The following is a 24,315-nucleotide window of genomic DNA, read 5'->3' on the forward strand; positions in this document are numbered from 1 at the left end:
GGGAGGAGTCAGATCCCCCCCCCACCAATTAGTGCACCCTCCAGGGTGGCGAGATCCAACCACCACGTCTGAAGCATCTCATCCTCATTTCGAGGTGCCCTCCCTGGAGATTATCTGTCAAGGATAGACCACGTGAGCTTTCACAAACAAATAAACGCGACAATTCAAAAACGCAATTATGAAATGTGAAAGGTAAAAGTATGAATACAGTTGCAGTTTTGCGTCAAATTTTGGCTCCAATGGCTTGGAAAGAAGCCATCCAAAAACATATTCGGAGTTCTGATGATTGTGTATTAACCGCATTTCAACATTAATCCATCGACAAACATGGCGCGCTATTAGGCTCTTATGCAAGTATTGCTAGCCAATGGCATACAATTAATAATAGACAATCATTTTTATTAGAGAATATATGCGAAAGTTTCTTGGAAACCATTTTTGCTAGCTGGAATTTTAATTGTTTCTGAATACCGTAATAAACAAGAAATATATAATTTTGAATATTACTTTAATACTTAAATTGCAGACTTATTTTAAAATTTAGATTCTACTGCTTAATGGCAACATTTAGAAATTGCACTATTTGATTGCCTCTACTACATGACGAAGTTAAACAGAAAATTTTTATTTTGTAGAAATATACTGGCTAGTTGAAGAGAAAAGATTCTTTCATGTTCAAATGTAATATTATCAAATTTAGTGAAATAACTATCAAATCAAATTAATGGATTTTTATCAAATAACTATCAGTCTTAGCTTATTACTAATTTCTAAATTCATCTTGTTGTAATTTCTTCATCAAAATTAGTTGGTCTGCCATTTCAGTGCTAGAATCGAAGTAACTATTGACTCAAAAATACAAATAAAATCAGCAACAAAGATATTTCCAAATCCAGTTTCCTCTAATTTCAAAGCAAATGTTGGAAAATAGGATGCGGAAATTATTTTCTAGACTTAGTAGAGACATTCAGAAAATTTTCAGTGGAGGAATATCCAATTTCATTCAAGATACTTTCTTTCTTTTTCTTTTTTTTTCGCAAAAAAGCAAGTGCCAGAGTGCAAAATCTTTATTTCAGAAATTCTGACGGTAGGAGAGAAAGTTCCAGAAAACTATTGCTCTGGGAAGGAGGGGGAAAAAAGAGTAGGCAGGCAAAACAACTCGGGAAAAACTTTTTCGTTTGCCAAAGAGGGAAGGAAAGAGTTATTGGCGGAAATATATGAGAAGAGAAACATTCGATCTGGAGTAGGGTTGGAGTTGATTGGCACACACCCCCAAACAGGAAGGCGAGAAGAAAATTGCTCTACTACAAGTGTAATCATAGATCGAGTAAAATGAGGTCGAATATTGTATTAAGGCGTCTTAGAATTTCTAAATGTGCTACAAATTTTAGTTAGAATTGGTTGTTTTTATAAAAGCAGTCGATTCAACTTTATTGCAGTACACTGAAAAGGAGAAAATTGGATTCATTTGAACAGCTGAAAATAAATGATATAAAACCGGACAATGAGCCATTTTCCCTCTCTATTTTCATGTTACTCAATTGATAATATATATTATAAGAAAATAAAGCTGCCATGTATGAATCGTTGTGCTTTTATTTTTAATTTGTTTTAGGTACATTCCTATAGAAAGGCTACCTATTGCAACGGTATCCATGACAAGATTTCGGGAAAATTTCTTCAGTTCTTTACCTATCATGGTCCTTAAAACCAAAAACCAATCTTCTTTCAAAAGTTTATATCTCTATGGACGTATAACGCTTTTCTCATGTCATCTTGCGTACAGGATAACCAGAGTAATCTTTTTTGGATTTTAACTGGCTTGGAATATGTTGTAAGAAATGTAAACATCTCGAACAAGTTCGTAAATGGCCATCTTTCTCAATAGTGGGATTTGAAATTTTCATTTAGGTATAACTTTCCAAATATTGAAGAGAGAAAAGTAAATCCAAGTAACCAAATTATCGCCTCGTTAAGAAGAAAAGCTTTTGTATTTAAAGTTTTTCGATAGCTGCAATATTTTAAAAGTTATCTTCAAGTCCTAATTATGACTGTTTCCAACATCAACAATTTATGTTGCCAAATATTAACTTGGATGCAAAGGATCTATCTACCTTTGTTTCCCAGTCTGCAAAAAGGAATTTTTTGCAGTCCCAGAATAATTTTGCAGTTTCTCTTTTTTGTGGCAGCCAATCTTCACGGATTTCATTTCCTCTAACAGTATGGTAGAATTTTTGTTCATCAATTAGCTTAGCTAGAGTACAATGGATTGCTTCAAATTGCCGGGTTTCAGTTTATCCAGCAAAGCAATTTTATTTGAAAGCATAAAGGCAATTTGGTGAAGTCTATAAATTTTACAAAATAATAATAATAATGTTGCACCTGAAACAAAGTTGTAAAAACAGTAGCTTAAAACTACTTTCGTTTCTTATTTAAAAGCGAAAAGGAAAGGATCTAGCAATATCCATTAAGAGATCTTAACATAGTAAATGCAATTTTCGCTTACATATAAACGTTATCTACAGAATCAGTAAAAGTTTAATCGGGAATGCGCCTGCCTTTGTCTCGATTAAATATTTAAATCTTGCATTACTAAATTGATTGGGTTTCCGTTCTTTCACATTTGAGCCGAATAAGCGATTACTTAAATTAGCAAATGGCTCAAATAATTAAAATCGATTCTAAAGCGTGAAAGATTAGGAAGAGTAACAGATATATGCAAATCCAATCAGATAAAAAAAGGTTTTTATAAAAATATTATGATATTTAATCTCTTAAATATAAATATTATAAAGTAATGCTGATGTAATAAAACACTGTGGTTCCAGAAACAAGATACCACTTATGAAATACAATGGAAGTTACTATATGAATGCAGTGTTTGAATATTTGATGCAAACATTTCCTGTTACGTCGCAAATAATAGATTGCAAACAAATAATAGATTGCTGTAAGTTACACTCTATATTACATAAATATCAATATTATTATCATTCATCGAAATTCGAGAGTTAGCAACACTCACTGAACGCTTCAATGGTTAGATTAAGGATAATTAGAAAGAAAAGCACCATTATTGATTCAAAAAGTTTAAATGGTTTAATTTCCAAAAATGCTTTAGACAAATTTAACGCCTTTGAAGATGAAACAGGGAACGAATCTCAAACTCGTTGCTCCTCGATCTAGAAACTTAAATTCATTTTATTGGTATGAAAATAATAAGCAATAGAAAGGTTTTGACTTTGATATGGAATATGAGGTGGGAATATCTTTAGACGTTCTCTCCATCCCCCCCAAAAAAAACAATTTTTTTTTTCAGTTAGATAATTGTTTTTTACCTTTTCGTATACGAAACATACAAAGAGAAGGCATTATAACCGATGAAAATATTCGAGTTTGATATTTTTACGAATCTTCATGTTTCAAATTTCCCTGAACAGAATAACATATTTACGTCTGTCTGTGAACTCGATGGAGAAAATAGAGCTTTGAACTAGAATTATGATATTCGGAATATGATCTTTACGCCAAATTTGCGGATCTATACATTCACATGAAATTTGCCCAAGTGAACACAGCAACTACCAAATTTAAAGGCGAATAAGATTTAGTACACAGTTTTAGATCTATAGTATAGATCCGTATCAAATTTAGAACAGAACTGCTTAACGGGTTAACCACACATTAGTCTGCGGTAACATATAAACGCGGTAACTCGAAACCGCAACAGATAAATGCACTTCAGTTTGTGATTATTTTTTACTCAAGTTAAAATTATATCTCCTATATTAGTATTAATCAGTAGAAAAAAAGCTGGAAATGTTTACTTAGTTTTTTTTTTTACTATAAGACGAAGCACAAAAGCTCATGTGTAGCACTCTGAAAGTAAAATTTAAAAACTCTAAACATTCTTTGTGTTTGCGAACTTGACAAAGGTCTACAAATTTTATTCGGGGACAAGAGGAGGATGGCATTTTATTTAGAGTATGGTAGAGGAATTCAGGAGAGCAATTTTATATTTCCGCCATGAAAAATTATAACACATCTCACTATAATCACATGATAAATATCCAAATGTTAGGCCTGATGAGATGGTAGGATGGATTAAATAACCAAAAAAATCGATTATAAAATAGCCGCAATTCTACAATCCTACCTCAACCACAAAATTTAAAACATCGCATCAAAGCAAACAAACATTTATATCAAAATCCTGTCTTATTCATATTCACTGACATCATAGTGCAAGTTTTATTAATGCTTATTTTGTACTGTCCGTAGAGTTTAAAAATGTATTACAGGAAAAGGGAGTCCAAAACTAAAAATACGGTAGATATTTTAAGATTGATTTTATGTTCTCTTACTTAATAGCAGGAAACATAAAACCAAGAGCACTGTGAAGTATACACTTATATGTGAATATACATTACTAATGCAAACACTTTTAAAATAAACAACATATTAACTTAAAATATATGCTTACTTCTTAAAATAATGAGCGCTCCACATTTTACTGTGGATAATTATTTTTTAATAGAAGCTGTTAGTAGAGCATCTAATATAACGAGTCAGACATCAAAAGACACCCTTAACTCTCCTCTCAAAACGGTGTCATAACGAATACGCATTAGTATTCAGCTGCAGCACATTCAAACATAAACCGAGACCCTTTCCTCTCTTTTGTTTATTACTTTCGCATAACATTCACAAATACAAGCAGAAGATTTATGTTAACTCAACCCGGCCCATCACCAACCTGTTTAAATGGCCCATTTCCATAACAGCCTCATTCCAATGTCACAATTCTAAAACGGGGTAGAGCGAAGAAAAAGAATATTTATTGAACGGCGATATCCTCCTCGTCGTGGGTAACACCATGTTTTATTGGCTTTTATGATGATCTGCGGCCAGTTGAAACTTATCCACGGAGGCGGAACGTCCTACAGAAAAGCAACAGAGCACTCCGGCGGTCATAAATCATTCGATTTCCTGGCACTTGATATTTAGGGAAACGGGCCGGTAAACGACGCCATGCCCCATCAATCAGTTGCCTATTCAAAAACGCATATTGCGAGCCGGCAAAATGCGTAATGGCCGTCTGGCCACAAGCCGAGACGACTTAATGGCACCTTTTCTTGCCCAAATGGCGTTTGGGAAGAGATAATTTTAAAAGTTCCACAATGCTGTGGAAGAATGTCATATTAATTAATGATTTTTAATGACCCATGTAACTTTTTGGTGATTATTTATCTTTTGTTTTGTAGCTGGTAAATATTTAAAATTTAATCTTCTTTGATCTATGTTCCTATGCAGTAGTTAATTATGAATTGAAATATTAAAAAAATGAAATTATACTATAAACCATATGATGCTTTGAGTAATATTTAAAAAAATATTAACTATCAATACTATGTAAATAATGTCTTTTAGACTTCTACTTTGAAAAATTTCCTTTATTGTTTCTTATTTATTAATGAATTGTTAAAAATCCATGTTAAATTGTTTGCTATATAGTTGATAAAAATCTTTAAAGAATAATTTAACAAAATTATTTGCTAAGGGATAGTAACGTAGCTAAAACTTTATTAATTTTATTTATTTATTCATTGCATATTTATTTTTACATTTTTCAACATATTCATAATGTTAAAAAAAGTGGAGAGATGATAAACACAATGAACTTTTCAATACTATAATTTGTAGGAATGGTTTCACTATTAGGTGCGTCATGGGAAATAAAAATATTTTCTTTGAGTATAAGTAATAAATTTCATTTACAAGTATTGGAATATATAAAAATAGGATTTACGGAAATAATTTACTTTCTAAACATGCGTCCAATAAACACATCCGAGTAATTGTAATTGTATTTGCATTACAGAACAATTGTAATTGTTAAGTTTTACCTTTTTAATTTACCTTACCTTTTTTTAGTATTGATTTTAATACTAAGTTTTAACATCAACTACACTAAGTTTCTAAGTTAAACTGAATTGTCTCTGGTCCATTTGAATACTATAGTTTTTCCATTCATTTCTTTCGTTTTAATTATAAGCAAGACACGTTCCATCTCACTGTAAAATTATTTCAACCTAAATGCATTTTAATTGAAATAAAATCTAATAATTAATAAGCTGTTTGAGAATTAATTGATTTAAGTTATTATAAGTTTATTACTTTTATCTTTTTAATCCCGAATTACTATTATCTTTTTAATCCCGAAATTCATTTACAAAATTGCTAATCAAACATCAAAATTGTTAACTTATGTATTAGATAAATTAGAAGGAATATTAATATAACCAGATATCTAAATGGGAAATATTTTATTAGAATGAGATGGCAACATAATAACATTTTTTCTTGTAAAAGATAATATTTTTATTTAGAATATTGCAGGTAATATTATCCTTTCGACTTTCTTTTATACACCTTCTACACGATACCATTTTTGTTTAGTTTCATCATATAGTAAAAAGAAAAAATCAAAGACACATTTCGTACAGTACCGCTTTATCTTGATCTATTGGGACTATCTAACAATTACTCATTTAATACCCATATGCAGTAGTAATCAAAATTGTGAAAACTGTTTGGATAAAATGTATTTCTGAAAATGGATGGCTCATAACAGTCATTTTAGTAACTGAAATATCATACAGTTATACGTTATTTTCAAAATAGTTTTACAAGTAATTTAATAAAATAATTTTTAAAATGAATATCTATATTAGATCAGCAATAACATATAGAAATAATGACATATTCAAAAATTATACCTAAGTAAAAATAATAATTATAATAATAATAAAATAAATAAATAAATGTGTCTTTGGAATCGGGAAAGTATGAATGCTCCGATTTATATTAAAATTGAAAATACTTTTTGGTTGATATTTACCTTTTCTAGAGTATATATGCGTGAAGTTTAAAAAGTAAACACTTGCTTTAACTTTATTTTTTATAAAAATTCAAATTTCTCAATCTACGAAAGAAAAGAACCCACTGTTATTGATATTTTATACTTACTCTAACTAATATCGTTTTCTCTAAACTTTTATCCCTCTAGGCAGTTTATTTATTTCTTATGAGCAAGTTTGAGAGAGCAACAAATAAAAAAATGACATTCTTTTGATTAGTAACTAATTTAGCAGACAACAAATTAATGAATTTTTACCTGATTTCCGACTGCCCTCAAGGCAATCAGTCTGGTTAAATTTGATTGGCGGGAAAGTAAACACGAATTTCATTCAATTCTTCGTAGTATTTTGATTAAAAAGATAATTACTTCGTTGTAAATGGCAGACTGGTAAAAAGTTTCCGAGTCAACTAAAGTAATTAATGTTTAAGTATTATAATTAATTCTGTAAGTTAGTATAGTTAACAATTGTTCAGCTAATTTCTAAACAGTAACATTCTTTTGAATCGCCAAAATATCTGGGTTTTTATTAAAATATTTTTTTTTGGTTGTGGTTCTGTTTTATTTTATTTAACATACTGATACGAATTATACTATGCTTATACAGTTAATACAAGTTTATATTACTCTAGCATATCGATACATTACTTCTCTATTCAGTAAGTCTCATGGTAAGAAAGATAGTTTAACAGGTAAACTATTGAAAGGCTGCTGAAAGGATGTCGAGTAAATGACTCCTGGTTTTGGCGACAAAAACAAAAGTTCCTGAAATCGCTTGAACTTTGGCGATGTATCTATTAGGAATGTAGATACAATAACAGATAATTCTTTGTCCTATAAAAAGCAAAAAAGTTGAAAGGAGTCAGTTGAGTTGAGCGCAAGTGTAGTCGAGTAAAGGAAAAGAATATGAATTCACTTTAAGCTATTTGTGCTGTTGCTATTATTTAATAGCGATTTTTCTGTTTTGTGTGCTGTTTCGTACAGGAAATACTGTTCTTGTGTGTACATCAGCTGTGTAGTTTGTGTTTTCTTGTCGAGTACTATTATCCATTTTTGCGCTTATTGGACTTTTCCACCGTATAACCCTGGCACGAATGTTTAGATTTTCGGTAATAATATCTGGTATTGTTTATGAATAAAGGGCTGATGATAAAAAGGAAGTGTGGCATTGATTGTTGACCAAATTTTGGTCGAAGCTAAAATAAAAACCCTAGTTATGCCAATACAAAAAAGCTATGTTGCTTTTTCTCAGCACTTCCAGGAAAATCGCCATGCAGTTTAGTATTTAGTATCAATGGCAATTCCATATCATATTAAAAACGACCCATGAAAGCAATTATGCATGGCGGCAGAAATACAAGAGCAAAATAAAGTATTTGATACTTGTAATACATAAAATTCAATGAAAATCTGACACAGAATTTCATTAAAGAAACATTGGTTGTACTGAACTTTTATAAGCATTTATTAAGTGAAGTTTGGTTGCAAAAGCAAACAGAAATTATTGGTTTGTATATAACCGGTTTTATAATGTTGACAATGCGTATATCAATCCAAAAGATTTTTCTAGATACGAAATACTTAAACATTTTGTTACTTGAATGATGGGGTAATATTTATATTTTGAATGCCTTTCTGAAGAACAAAAATTAAAAATCTCTGTTATTATTTTATTCGAATTTTAATAATTGATTATAATTGGTTCAAACAGCACCATCATAATAATTTTGTAATATATTAACCTAGTAAACAGTTTATTTATTTTTACAACTAATAATCTGTTCATACTTATCAGTTTATGCAATCATGTCTCTTGTGTTTTGTGTAAAGCGTCATATCACAAGTTGGATACTTCGAGTCCCTTCCCCCTGAGGCATACGGAATAAATCTGAATGACCGAACCACTGCGACAGTATTGGCAGCGACTAAGGCAGAAACTTAAAGGCCATCACCGGCCACGATACAACCCCTCCCTTGGGAAGTACGTCCTATTATTGATAGGGATAGAAGACCCACACTATATGTGTATCAACTGGGTGGCGAGAACCAACCGCCGCAGAGGAAGCTCATCATCAAGTCTGAGATGTCTCCCCCGGTGTGATTGTACAATATAATACATAAACTTACAAAATTAATTATAAATGGTTAAACATTTTAAATACTTTTTTTAATAAAACATAGGAAACTTTACCTAAATAAGTCAATGTAAGCAGCATTTATATAATTTCGCATTTACTTATAATGAAAGCAAATAGCTACTCAGTATGATATTAAAATATGAAAAAGAAGGACATTTCATTGCTGCCCTTGATCTTTTTATGATAGAATTGCATGCTATAAAGAAATAAAATATCATATTTAGAGCAGTATCAGGCTTATAAATATTTGCTATAAATACAAGCTTAAGCCAAATATGCTCTTTTCTACAGATACTATATTTTTGGAAGGTATCAACTATCTCATTGCTTCTGCATTGAGTTCTTTTCAATCGGTTTTCATTGGTATCCAGCAGGTTTTCGGATTTGAAAACCTTTCCTTTTTTTATATGGACTGAGGAACTAAAATTATATTTTTCTCCTTTAATTTAAATCATGCTGTCCACCATTTCGAAAAATACTTTTGCTTTACTCTAAGGGCACATACCTTAGAGGTAAGATAGGTATCCTCAACTTTACCTTTACTTCAATTTAAGCATACCTTAAAACGGAATCATCTGGTAGCAGTAGACATTTACTCTAGACATTTTCGCATGCATAATATTATTTTGCAGATAGGAAAAAAGACTGCCTGAAATCGTCATGAAATCGATTGCACAAAACTGTTCTGAATCTCACTCCATTGCCCTCCGCATATGACGAATCAAGATTTCAAGAGAACAGAGACATCTCTACTTCTCATTTAAGGATCGGAAATTCATTACATGAAACTCCAGATGACTAACGACATAAAAAGGAACGATTGGTATTGAAGGGAGGAAGGACCATTCCGGGCATCACGCCATTTCCTGCACTTGCAAGAGTCGCACTTATTTTTATTATCCACCACTTTTATCGGTTTTTTATTGTGTTCTTTTTACCGGACGAAAGTGTTCGCTCCTAGAAATTCGGTTTGCTGGCTGAACGAAGGACCCAAAGGACATAACTTTGATCGAAAGATCTCCACTTCTTTCCTCGGTCAAAGCGTAGAGAAAAAAAGGAAAGAAAAGAAAAGAAATGGAAAAAGAAGGAAAATATTCCGTGCCGGCCTGACTGGAAGTTATATTTCTTGTCAATATTCCATCGCGCAGAGGCTGAGTAGTGTGGAAAATAAATTTGGGACGTGACCAGTTTTCAGTGCATGTGTCACAACTTCGCTGCCAGCCCAGATATTAAAATCTGCTGGGCGCAACTGTCGCTCAAAGAGGATATTTTTTTTAAATAAAGGGTTGAGGGCCTGGTTCCCTAAATTTTTTGAAGTATATTTGTTTATCGGGAAGTTTAGTTTTGCAATTTGGTTGCCGAAATCTTCCTAATATAAAAAAATCCCCACTTGCCATGTTACATTTTTTTTTTAATTTTAAAAACATGTACTTTCTTGGTATTGTATTCTCTTTTAGAATTGGAAAATAATTTTATTATTAAAAAATTGAAAACAAAAAGAAAAATTGTGAAGATAAGCATTAAGTCTTGGTTATTTGTGGTTGTTAATCGCAAAATATTGTTGAAAAAATTTCAGTAAAAAATGTATTTTAACAGAATTTAAAAACCAAGAAAAATTACCATTTTTTAGAAAATTAAACCGACATAAAATCTATACATTTATATCTATTGTACATGAAGCAATATTTTCAGCTTTACTGTATGGTTGCCGAGATCCTCCTGATATATAAAAAAATACCTGTTGCAAAAAAATACCTTTTTTTGAAAATTTTAAAAAACATATATTTATTCGTGTAATGAAAACAAGAAAATAATTTTATAATAAAGAAAACTCAAAATAAAATATTAGAACTGAAAACTAAGTATGAAGTCTAGATTATCTTTGATTTTCAATCGCAAAATATTGAAAATATTTCACCTTCTTTTCAGAAAAAGTATTTTAACACAACTGAAAACCAATACAAATAATCTTTTTTTTAGAAAAATTAACTTAACAAGAATTCTAATCACTTCTATCGATTGTACTTGAAGTAATATATTGAGCCTTACAAAAATTAAAAATTATTTCTAAACCTTATCCAGCTGATTTTAATCGTTTTTTAAAACATTTTGGAAGTAATACTTGATTTATTCGATTTGGATAGTTGTGAATTTCCTACACTTGGGAGTATGATAGATACATTGAAAGCAAATTGGAATTTTCATCATTTTTAATAAAACATTTTTAATTTGTATTTAATATCTACTCGCTTACTTTTTTTTTTTTGACATTCGTTGTGGCTTAATTTTTTTACTTGTTTGTTTCCAATGCCTCATTATTTCTTTGGCATTCTCACGATTCATATTGAAAAATTATTTTCTTTCCGTTGATATTTTGTATAGAAAAGTGTGTTTTGAAAAAAAACCTTAATCTTAATTATTTTTACCCTTTTTGCCTTTAACGAATTTCATAACTCATTACTATAAATATTCACATATCTTGTCAATTTTTTCTGTATTGTTATCAGTATAAGAAAATGCTTATAAAATTTCAGATGTCTAGCAGATAATGAAGTAAGAGAAAAATCATTTAGAAAATTCTATCTTTAAGAACATGAAAGAGTACGAATTAAATTGAAGTCTCATTTCTTAAATTAAGATTTTTATTCATAACAGTTTTATTAATTATTAACTATACTCAAGTGCATTAAAAAAGTGAAGATAAAGATTAATTTTTTTTTTCTCTTTTCATAATTGAAAATGTATTTCTTTTGAATAAAATTTCTTAACCGAAATATTATCATGTCATTTTTTTTTAATATTGCTGTACTAATTTGCAGTACTCTTAAAATCAATTCGAAACATAACAGATACAGATGAAAGAAGAATGCGGGAATGTAAATAATGATCTTATTTAAATTTAATAGGAATATAAGTTTGGTTCATTTTACAATTTTATTAATGCAAAATAAAATACAGAAATAGAAAAACTAAAGAAATGTATAAGAAATTCGAATCTTTTGACCATGATAATGCTTTGATGAATTTGGAGTTTACGTGTTTTCCGGATGGCAATATGTTATTTTAATGTTTTCGGAACTTAATCTCAATCTAGTTTAAACTTATAAGTTGTATTTCGAAATTCCCACCTGATAATGATTTTAAACAAATCTGATTAAAAAATTGTTATTTATAAATTAAAGAAGAAAAAGTAGAAAATAATTCATTTCTAAAGAATATCTACTTATTATTACATTAATAAATGTTTGATTTTATTTATTTTCAAAACTTTCGAACAAATCCTAATTACATATTGGAAAAATTAAACGGCACATTTAAAAACCAAATGCAAATGTTAAATAAACAATTTTATATTAAATTTTGCACTCAGATATTAAATGTATTTAGAATACATTTTTATCAAGAAGATGTATCACTAACGCATAAACAAATCGCAATTGAGAAATGCTTACAAAAGAAATATAGCAAATATCAGCGCATACCTATAAATGGTATTCTAAGTGAAAAGTTAAAAAAAAAGATCCATGCTTTTACATTTATAAATGAAATCGGATTGTATAAACTTTAAAAAAATTACTAGAATTTTAAACGTTTGTTAAAAGAAGAAAAATCAACTGTTAGTTAATAAAGAGCGTTTAAAACCAGATCATTAAAAATAAAATTTATTTCGGATAATCTTCGTTAAATATTATTCGTTTCTTTAATATTTCGTTAAACATATCAAGACTTTTATGTTTTGCATCGTAATTTAACTAAATGAAAACTTTTTTGCTTTTAAAGCATTATTTTTATTATTATTTTGTACACTTTACAATGATTTTTTTAAAATAAATAAATTGCTTATAATGACTGAATTAATTTTTTAAAGATTTTTAATAAAGGAAAAATCTATTTCTAATACTTAATATACAACAGTAATATCTATTCACAGACAAGTTTAAATTGTATTGTTTCTGTCTCCAAATCCAACCCTACTTTTCGAGGAAAAAAGAAAATATAAAATACCTGACTTATTGCTTGCAGTCGCCAGTCGAATTCTCTAAGGGCGAAATAAAATTTCACGGTGAATGAAGTGAAAAGAAGTAAATTGAGTTTTCCTGACAAGATGGATATTTGGCACCATATTTTATGTATGAATACGTCTTTTAAAGATCCCTCTAGAGGGGACGTTTCTTATCTAGTATTTACATGACTTTTTAAAGAATTTTCTGCAATAAAATAAAATAAATAGTAAAAAAATAAAAAAATGAGAGTTTTTTTTTTTTTTCTGACGAAGAAAATTGGGGTACTTTTATGCAGACTTTGAGGAGAAAATAGGAGAAAAAATTAAATAAAATGAAAAATTTGTTTTCAAATTTGGTAATAAGTTTTTGAAAATGATTTTGTAACATAAGAAAAAAATCTAAGGTCAATTTATTAATTTTATAATATTACTTGGACTTTTATTTCTTAGGATATGATGCTGAATAGAGTAGATTGGAGCTCCACCTGGCAAATTTTAAAGAAATATCATACGGTTCACAAATTTGCAATGCAGCATTGAATCGCAATTATAACGATAATCGCTATAAAAGATTCTTAGCCAAAAAAAGAAGTAAACGGAAGGCATAAAACAGATAAAGTATGTAACACATATGAAGTATAATTTCACAAGAACACAGTATTGAATACATTTTTGAAGGGCCACGGTGGCCTGGTGTTAAGGTCTCCGCATTGGGTATGGATTGTTGCTGAATCGAGACTTGATTCTAGCAAAAATTCGTTCTGTCAGTGGGTCTGATGCACGTTAAATCCATCGGGACCAGCAGTCAATCATCCTGGTTTGGTGCGGATATTTCGATAGAGGATGAAAGCTCAGGTTGCCTCCTCGTCTTCTGACAGAGGTTCAAAATTACGAATCCCGTTTTAAAAATACCCCTAGTAATTACACATGAATTTTGGCGAAAAAAAATTCATTTTTCTCAACTGTTTTTTTTTTTTTTCACGCTCCGTATGAATTGAAAAAAAAAATGTTTTTTTTTTATATTTAATACAGTGCATTGACATTTTTCTATTATTTATGTCAGCTTACTATACTAATTATTATAAAACATATTGTAATCTGCTGCATTCAAAGTAAGAATTTGAGGAAAATTTGCTATTTCATAAAAAAATACAAAGAAATTATTAATTTCTTCTATCAAAGAGAAAGATAAAGCAACAAAAACCAATGTATTAAGTTCGTCGAAGTAAGAATTTTATACTCAACTTTTTTCAGTTTCCAGAACATTGTATTTTGAATCTATCTAAAAGAAAACAACAAAAAATTAATGCTCGCAATTTAGACGAAATTATGGTTTAACTCTTATAATTTGTTGACACTGAATTATAATGATTCACTCGTTTCGAAAAAAAATGCTAAAGATTAAAAGCATTTTAAATAAAAAAAAGGAATAAAAACTTTATGTAAATACCCCTTTATTTAGTTTAATAATTTATCAAGCATCCTAATACTTAAAATTCAATTTTTTTTCTTTGTTTTCATTTAAGACGGTCGTATTTATAAGTAGATTAAGGCATTATTTGGGATACTTGTCTACATAATTTACACTTATCTCCAAAATGGGCTGAGATTATCATATTTTGTTAGAGATCTTTATTTTCCATTATCTCAAACGAATTTTTATCAATTTTCATCATTTATTTATTCGATCTAGAAGTGTTCTCGAATTTTCTTTTAATGCCACTAAAGCCATGATATTTTTATTTTTAGATTTTGCTTCACTTCTTCTAGGGCTACATAATTAAATTACTTACGGTCTCTGGTTTCAATTTCCTGTTCAAAAAATGCTCTTATCATTTAATTTATTTTCTACTTCATCAAAGGTCGGCTGTCGTTCTTCTTTGGTAAAAAAAAGTGATAATTTTAAATTATTCATACGCTTCTTTTGTTCTTTAAAATTCTTCTTGGCAACTTTAGACTCTTAATTTCTAATTTTTGTTTCGTTTGATTTTGCTTTCAAATGGAAAAAGTTTCCGAAATCGAGTTAACTTTTCTTTAATAGGTGATATATTACTATCTCGTGTTTTATACAAAATCCGTTTTTCATTTTATCTGGAAAAATATATTATCCTTCTCCTAAGTTTAAAAAAATTAATGACTAGAATTTACAGTTATAATTCTATTTATTCAAGCGCTTAAAATGATACATGTGATTTTGACATAAATTCTATTTCTTCTAATGGTCGGTTTCATACTTTTGCTATGATTATAAATAATTACCTCCCAAAAGTTGCTATTTATGCTGATGAATTTAATTTATTTTATTGATATAAATGAACTACAACAGTGATTTTTAAAAATGTAATAGTAATAAACTATTTTTGTATATATTTTTTTGATTATTTTATTGAAAAGGAAAATTTATAATCGACTTTTCCCTCTCTTCTTGATAGGGATTTTAATTATTTGTATGATTATCATTAAAAATAAATTATTTTAATACTTTTGAATTTTCTAATTATTTAATTAATAAATTACTTACATTTTGATTTCATATATGTAGTATCATTGGTTTTCCGGGAATATCGATTTCAAGATTTTATAGTATAGACCATAAGGAATTATAAATTAAAAAATAAAAATATGAAAAGAATTCAATTAAACATTTTACTTTTTGATATTTTAATAAAAAGTTGTTTTTAGAGCCTATCTTTATTAACTTTATTTTTTATATTGCATATTAAAAAGTAGTTCGCCGGCGTCCTGGCATAGGGGTAGCGCGTCTTCACCGTGATCTGGGCGTCCCGGGTTCGAGTCCCGGTTTGGGCATGGTTGTTCTTCTGTTGTTCTATCTGTGAGATGTGTGAATGTGCCCTCCTGTAAAAAGGGGTTGTGCAAGCGAATGAATGATGCGTGAAGTGGCAAAGTCGTACTCTTGGCCCTAGTTGCCTCTGCTCTAAAAAATAAGAGACGTCCCCCTCAGGCTTAAATCGCTGTCTTCGTAACAGCGGGCTTGTCAGTGGCAAGTGCCATAAGGAACAAACAAAACAAACAACAAACAAAAAGTAGTTCTTAAAAAATTATGGCAACAATCGTAGTTACAACTAATACGATTGTTGTACGTTATTTAATATTTATCTATTTTATATATAATATTTTGTACAACTGATATATTTCATATTATTTTCTTTTTGAAATTTCATAAACATTGAAATATTTTCAAATAGATGTCAGAATTATGCATTAGACCATTTAAATTTGAATTCATGTAGTTGTCGTTTCTTATGGCGCCATAGACAAGCCCGCTGTTACGAAGACAGCGATTTAAGCCGGTGGGGGAGCGTCTCTTGTTTTTTTCAATAGCGCCAACTGGGGCAAAATTATGGAGAAGAGTACGACTTTCCTACTCAAGCATCAATCATTCGCTTGCACAACCCCTTTTTACAGGAGGGCCCATTCACTCATCTCACAGATAGAACAGCGGAAGAACAACCATGCCCAAACCGGGATTCGAACGCGGGACGCCCAGATCACGGGGAAGACGCGCTACCCCTATGCCAGGACGCCGGCGAACTACTTTTTAATATGCAATATAAAACACCGGCTATAAAATACATTTTTTATTATATTTATACGTTTAATAAAAGAGAGATTATTTTTCTTCTCACTTTAATTTCCACATAAGTAGGCATTCATATCATGTTACCAAATATAGAATTATTTGAGAAATAGGAAATTTAGTTCCAAAAATCTTCTAAAAATTTCCAAGTTTTCTATTTTGATGGCTGCTTCCTTTACAGATCTTACACATTCTTAAGATTTAAAAATAAAAAGAAAGATTTCGAAATTCAGTTCAATTATGGCATTGCTAACACGTACAATATATTTTTTAATTTCTTTCATTTGACTGAGTGACAAGTCATTGACAATGATTAAAAATCTCAATAACTTTTATTTGAATGACAAGGTACTAGCGAAAATAATTTTATTTTATTCTTATTTATAGTGTGGAATACCAATTTTTATTCATTTACCTCATTTTTTTCTGAGTTTTTGTGGTTCCACCTAAGCAAATATTAATGCAATAATGCACACCCGAATTTGGAATTGTCTCACTATTACTTAAATGGAGCTGAATATGCTGAAATAATTTTTTCAATATACTTTTTTACCAATATTTCTCAATACCTTCAACGACATATATAAATTATGCTATTAATTAATACATCTTATCTAAAATATTTAATAAAAGTATAAAAGCGCCATTTTTATTTATTTTTAAATCTGTAATATTATTGTAAGATTTTATAATCATCATGACATACATCTAAACCTTAACAACAAAATTCTTGAAATATATATACAGTAGACTCCCGATTATCCGCGGTGCGGATTATCTGCGCCTGCCGCACAAAGTTCTTTTTTTTTTTTTTTTTTTGACTGATTTTTACATAAAGGTGCAGTTTTACAGTTATGCTTTTGTAATTACATAATACATAACAGTATTAAAACAGTACATATGTATTAATTTTTCTGTGTATCCTTGACGCATCTCGTAAAAACAAAGCACTTTTCTGTTTTCATTAACAAAATGCATTTTAGATTAGTTTTGAGTGATATACTAAAATATTAAGCGTTAGTTAAACATTTCCTTCTGTTTATTTTGCGTTTTATTGTACATAAAACGATTTTTCAAAGTTGGAATGACTGTTTTCTTTTTTGCTATACCCGTTTTTAGCCTTTTTCGGATTATCCGCGATTTTTGTTATCCGCGGCGGCTGCGCCACCCAATTCCGCGGATAATCGAGAGTGTACTGTATATGTATTGAAATTAAGAAATTCTTTAAATTCTCGAAAAAATTCTAATTTTATTACATTCCTTATTAAGAGTTGGGGATTTAATAAACTAACCGCAAATTCTATAAATATTCAATAATTTATCACATTTAATGTGAATAATCACCGGTGATTATACCTAATCATTGGATTAATCAAATTTACTCTAATATATATAATCATATCTGAGTAAGTAAAAAATGAATTGCAAATAATTAAAATTAAATTATTAAATACATTCTTTAATTTTTTTTTTACGACAAAGTCATATATTTATTCTTCCTTTTTACATTCCATGACCAAAATAAATTTCGAGTCATTTCCTTTTTAATACTTCAGCTAATAATATTTCTAATAAACATCGACTATATTATTTCATGAAAACATTAACCACTTCATCTCTACTCTAAATGAAATGTCTCTTTTGAACTCTTTCTGGAATTTAACATAAATGACTTGTTGTTCCGAAATGTACAACACAGCTCATTAGAGCGGAATCGGAAATCTTGACATTAAAATAGGCTTAATGAGTGAAACATAAACTTTCAAAACCTGTTGAAAGATGCTTAACATGGGATTTTAAAGCATCCTTTGAAAAATAAGAAGCTAAGCATTTATGGGAGAGAGATTATTAAAATTTGAAATCGCTGAAGCAGCGTAGTAATAATGAGAAGTAATACTCTCGCTGACATGTACATTTTTCTAAAATGCTAAGTTATTGCATGGTCGGAGTAAAATGAATGCATTCGGAACATGCATTGAACGCGACTTTAAAATCTTAAGTGCCGGCACTTGATTCTTGAATTTCATCATTTTCTTGCTTGTACTTACGGGTTTCAATACATCCCCTAGTTAAGCCTTTGGGGAAATATTTAAAATTAATGGAAAGCGATGGAATCATAAAAGAGAGCGCATTCTTGAATAATAAATTAAAATTTTCGCTTCCTTCATTTTTTAAATTCTCTTTAAGCAGTTGTTAAGTCAGATAATTAATTTTGTGTATACCGAAATTCAATGACGCGCATGGAAAAAGAATTTCAAATATGTAATGAAATTTTCCTATAATGTTTTATTTAATGGATTAAAAGTATAGTTTAATTAAAATTAATTATTTAACGGGACCGTCATATTTTCTTCATTTCAATTTGAGGCACTCAATAGGAGAGACTGTTGTACTTTAAATTATTTTCCTTTTATACGGGGTGGCCATAAAATAACTTTCCCTGTTTGGCGGCATTTACAGTTGAAACCAATGAACTATTTTAAACCACATTTTTCGTATACATACTGTAGAGAAAGATGAATTTCTGCTGAAAAAATAATTACAGTAGACTCCCGATTATCCGCGCCTGCCGCACTAAGTGTTTGTTTTTGCTTCCAAGCAAAGAGAAAATGCTTCCAAAGCAAGAAGCAAACACAAATGACTGATTTCTTCAAAAAGGTGTAGTTTTACAGTTATGCTTTTGTAATTACATAATACATTGCAGTATTAAAACAGTACATATGTATTCATTTTTCTGTGGATCCTTGACGCCTCTCGTAAGTACAAAGCACTTTTCTATTTTCATTAACAAAATGCATTTTAGGTTAGTTTTGAGTGATATACTAAAATATTAACCGTTAGTTAAACATTTCCTGCTGTTTATTTTACGTTTTAATGTACATAAAACGATTTTTCAAAGTTGGAATGACTGTTTTCTCTTTTGCTATACCCGTTTTTAGCTTTTTTCGCATTATCCGCGATTTTTGTTATCCGCGGCGGTCGTGCCACCCAATTCCGCGGATAATCGGGAGTGTACTGTAGTACCAAAAGGAATCGATAGGAGAAACATGGGCGCTGCTGTTACGTACGAATGAGGATCGCGCCCCACTTACACTTTAATGTTTCTTGCTCGAATGGGGTTCGGTATTGACTGGATTTGGAAAATATTGTGGGGAGATAAGGCTCATTTTTATTTTAATGGGTCTGTCAACACTCAGAACTGCCATATTTGGGCAGTTCTGAGCGAATGTCCAACTGTGAAATCCAAGAAATGCCATCGCATTTCTCAAATGTCACCGAGTGGTGCGGTTCCACGGCCAATTTCATATTGGAACCGTCTTTTATGGAGAATCTCCTCAAACAAACAGGTTCCTATTACCTGCACCATTAAAACCGAAAAGTATGTGCAAATGCTGCATTTTTTTGTTATGCCGGAATTTCAGAAAGGACAATGCTGGGAATCAATATTTTTTCTGCAAAATGGAACACGGCCACATATTCATCGTTCATTACAGAGCCTTGAGCGGCAGTATTTCGGTACTGAGAGAGTTATAAGTCAATATTTTCAGACGGAAAGACCGCTCCATCCCCGGATATCACCCCCAAGTAACTTTTGGTTGTGAGGGTACCAAAAATCCGTAGTGTACGCTAGTGGAGCTCCAAACTTGCATGTCTTGAAACAGAACTTAAGATGGGCTGTTATGAACATCGAGACTGACAGTTTACACGCAGCAGTATAGAACATTAAACACCATATGCAGTATGTTGTACATAGGGAAGGTTAAGCATAAAGAAAATATCGGAGGGATTCCAGGGGACACTAATGTTGATGAATAAAAGAATACTTTCTGCGAGTTTTAAAAATTCATTCATAATGTACTCCTACAATACAAGTATTTTCCCTATCTGCAACTTAGGTACTATTTTTTTCCCTACAGAATTCATTTTCCCATGCTTTCCACAATCAGTATATGAAATGTGGTTTCATTTCATTCATTTGTTTTAGCTGCAGATGCCGTGAAAGAGAGAAAATTATTTTAGGGTCACCCTGTACGACTAAAACTTAAAAATTTACATTCTTATATAATTATGCTATTTTATGTAGCATTTTTTCGGATTTAGTTTTCCCTAGCTATCAACAATAAGATAAGTAAAATGAATCAAAAAGAAAAATTATAATTACATGAAAAAGGAATCATGTTACAAAATCATCTTGGACTTTGAATCCCATTCTTTTGTATCTTAGATCACAATGTTGTCAGTCTTCTTTCTGTTTCCAGAAGAAAAAAGGCAGAAAGTGCCCTAAACCAATACTGTGCATTATCTGTTTTCCTTTAAGAAGGTTTTAACGTATTGCTCTTGAAAACTTATCTTTCAAAGCTTAAATACCTATAGGATGCACTGTGTCATTTTAACAGAGTATCACACTATGAGATTTGAAAGCTTTTTCTATTAATAAATTTATCTTTGAATAACTTTCCATGGCCATCGTCAGGATTCATATATCATCAGAAAGACTTTAAAATGTGACGGTTAGGCAAATTAGCAACATGCCATAGTTTGTGAGGAACGAAGAGATATAAAAAGATCTGAATGTCGCAACTTTGCAAGACTTCGCCCAACACTCTTATTTGAAAAAATCGACATGATAACATCGCATTTAAAGAAATTGAAGTATCCGACCCATCTTTTCCAAAGAATGCTAAGCAACCTCGCCATTTCCCACATGCCTTGGACATCACCTTAGCTTTACCACCGACCGACTTGATTATGACAGAATTTGTCAAAATTCATTTATGTAAATTTTTCATTTCTTCTTTGTTTATTTTGTGCGGGTTGAGGTTCGAACTCGCAACGTTAGGGTTCATAGCCGAGTAACATAACCACTAGACAAAAGAGTACTCTCTTCTCCGGAAGTTGTTATTTGGCTTATAATATTACCACCACAACAGTCCCCTACCAGTGAGTCGGTAGAGTTTACCGCGCCAGTTATGGCGAGCGACGAACGTGATTATCGCGCCAAGTGTTATGGCGTGCGATGGCGAGTGTGTGTGAGTGGTTGCTGCCGGTAGATGGAGCCACGACAGCTGAATGGAGGATGCGGTTGTTCAGAACCAGGGTCACCAATGTGCATGTTGAGTTTCGAACTCGCAACGTTAGGGTTCATAGCCGAGTAACAAAGCCACTAGACATAAGTGTACACTCTTCTCCGGAAGTTGTTAACTGGCTTATAATGTTACCACCACAATTTTCTCTCTCGTTTTATTAATTAATAGTTAACTTATAGGTAAATCTTCATTTTATCTTGCACACTCACTAACTAAGTAATCTCATTATCGTGCTATTACTCTATTTACATGTTATATCCGGAGGTTAAGAACCTTGAGTTCAAGTATTCCGTGATACTCCCCTAAAATCGGCAAATACTTTTCGTAGATAATTTTGCAGCTTATCTAATCATAAATAGGCGCAACCTGCTATTTTTGCATTTCAAAACACCCACTCATTTCTCTTGATGAAAATGATTTTATTTCTCCAACATTCCTTAATCTCATGTATATATGGGACTTAAGATTTAATTCTCAAATAATAAAAGGCTTTTAAACGCTATTTTACAAATTTCATATAATAATAAAAAGTTTATGAAACTAATCAGAATTTTTGAGAATTTGGCAGACATTTTCTATTCAACTTAAACTGAATACACAAGAAAACCTCATCACGTTCCAAAGTTTCGATTTTCTACAATAATTGATCAGCTTTCTTCACCACTATTTCGAACAGTGATAACTGCAATTCCTCCAGAAGGAGATGGAATGAAACAAATCACTAATCCCTCTGACAAGAAGATGAAGTTTTACCATATCAACAGCGGCCGCCTAGATCTCCTTATTTATTTCTTTTCTTCTGTCAGTTTCCTTTTTGCTCGGAGTATTATCTTCTCTCATAATCCCATCTGATGCTGAGTTAGTAGTTCCATCTCCCATGAAGACTGGCAATCCCTGAAGACAATTTCACGCGGCTTAGCGCCCCCTGCTGACTTTCTTACAGTTGCTGATAAAAGTTCTCTAATCCAGCTGCAGCACAATTCATTGGCTGTTTGGGGCGGAGAGGGAGTGGTTTATTATATTATGTTACATCCCAACCCCGTCGTTAAGAATCGGGCTTCTGTAAAAACAATGATAGCAAGATATCTCGTGTTGTTAGGTATGTTGTTTTAATGGATTGCTTTTTCCGATTAATAGGCTTTTATGGGAAGAAGATTTTTCTGTCAGCTAAACCTTACTGAAGTCATAATCACTTCTTAAGAATTTGAATTACTGCTGTATGTAATAATAACAAGACTTATTGAGAAGTTATTTTAGTTCTAGTTGATGGATTTTTATGGTTCATATTTTGTCAATTGGCGAAAGTAAATTATGGCCATGTTGAGTAAAAATTATGACATACACTAGCATTATCCGCTTTACAACATTTAGTAACATTATTTTCAATGTAGGTCACCAGAGTGAAATTTGAGGTATTAGGTTAGACAATAAATTTATTTGGTGATAGTATATACAGACTGATCAACGACCTCACGGGTTAAGTTAAAGCCAAAGAGAAAGAATCGAAGAATGGAGGATATGGGTTCTGTACATGATACTATTGATTAAAAAACTCTCCGCTTTAGCAACGAATCCTGGATCGTCCGAACTGAGTGATGGAAATTACCCAAAGAACGGAAGACAAATGTCAAACAATTTCTCTTGAAAATATTCTAGAATGGCAACTCATTCCTATATTTTGAAGTAAGGGTTTTAAAATGTCATGCAGCCTTATCCTGGATCTAAAATCTTACACACGTGTTGCCTATTACTGCCATGAGGTAACTTTTCACACCTTATAGAATTTTTAGAAGTGTTTAATTTTAAACCATTTTACATATAAATATAAACACTATTTTGTAGTAATATATCAATAATAATCAGATTATACAATACCTGTTCCAGTTGTAATAGAAAACCAGGAATCAGCCATATTGCATTTTATTGCAATTCAGGACAATGGCTAGATCTAAAAAAATGAATAACGCGTTTTTATTCCCCAATTCTATATATGGAATCAATACACGTGAATTTTGTTTTCATTCGTTAAAAATTTGAAAAACAATTCGTTGAAATTATCATTGCAGGTATGTAAGTAGTAAAACTGTTTATAATACGGGTAGTTATTTATTTTTCTTTATTTCATTTTTCTAGGAAAATGTAGATAATGTAATCTTATTTATTTATTTTGTATTTTAAAATATAAGGTTGCCCTGAATTTCAAGAAGAAAGGACTTATTGTAAAAAGAAAATATGTTAAGGAAGCTCTGGATTTGATGAAAGCTGTCAATCTGAAGGTGAAATTGCATTGAGTGATTCTTTCGAAAGTGAGCACAGATTTGATAGAAATTATGAAAATATCTCATAAATCACTAGTGAAAAGGAAGACAATTCGAATACAAGTAGAGAACAAAAAGGAATGAGATTGTTGACGTATTCTAAAGACGATAATGAAGAAAGAAAAGAAAGACAAAAATATTAAAAACTGCTGTTGATGAAACAGCATGCAAAAAACATCGAAAAGCATTTTTAAGCTGGTTGATAATCTCAGAATACCATTTTCAAAGATGTACTTGGTTCAAACACCATCA

The 24,315-nt window shown here is 30.8% G+C and overlaps 1 protein-coding gene across 3 annotated transcripts in view; it reads right to left on the bottom strand.

Annotated features, from left to right (window-relative positions):
* LOC129985219 (uncharacterized) overlaps nucleotides 1-24,315 on the bottom strand; it is a 228,290-nt gene that overhangs the window by 69,092 nt on the left and 134,883 nt on the right. Inside the window, exon 1 of one of the 3 annotated variants that reach the window (XM_056095159.1) lies at nucleotides 4,484-4,527. The exons of the other annotated variants lie outside the window; for them this stretch is intronic. The gene's annotated coding sequence lies outside the window, so the exon portion shown is untranslated. Of the gene's footprint in view, nucleotides 1-4,483; nucleotides 4,528-24,315 lie in introns of those variants that run through there. 3 annotated transcript variants of the gene reach the window in all.

The sequence above is a fragment of the Argiope bruennichi genome, chromosome 9, assembly GCF_947563725.1.
Source record: "Argiope bruennichi chromosome 9, qqArgBrue1.1, whole genome shotgun sequence".
NCBI classification, from domain to species: Eukaryota; Metazoa; Arthropoda; class Arachnida; order Araneae; family Araneidae; genus Argiope; species Argiope bruennichi.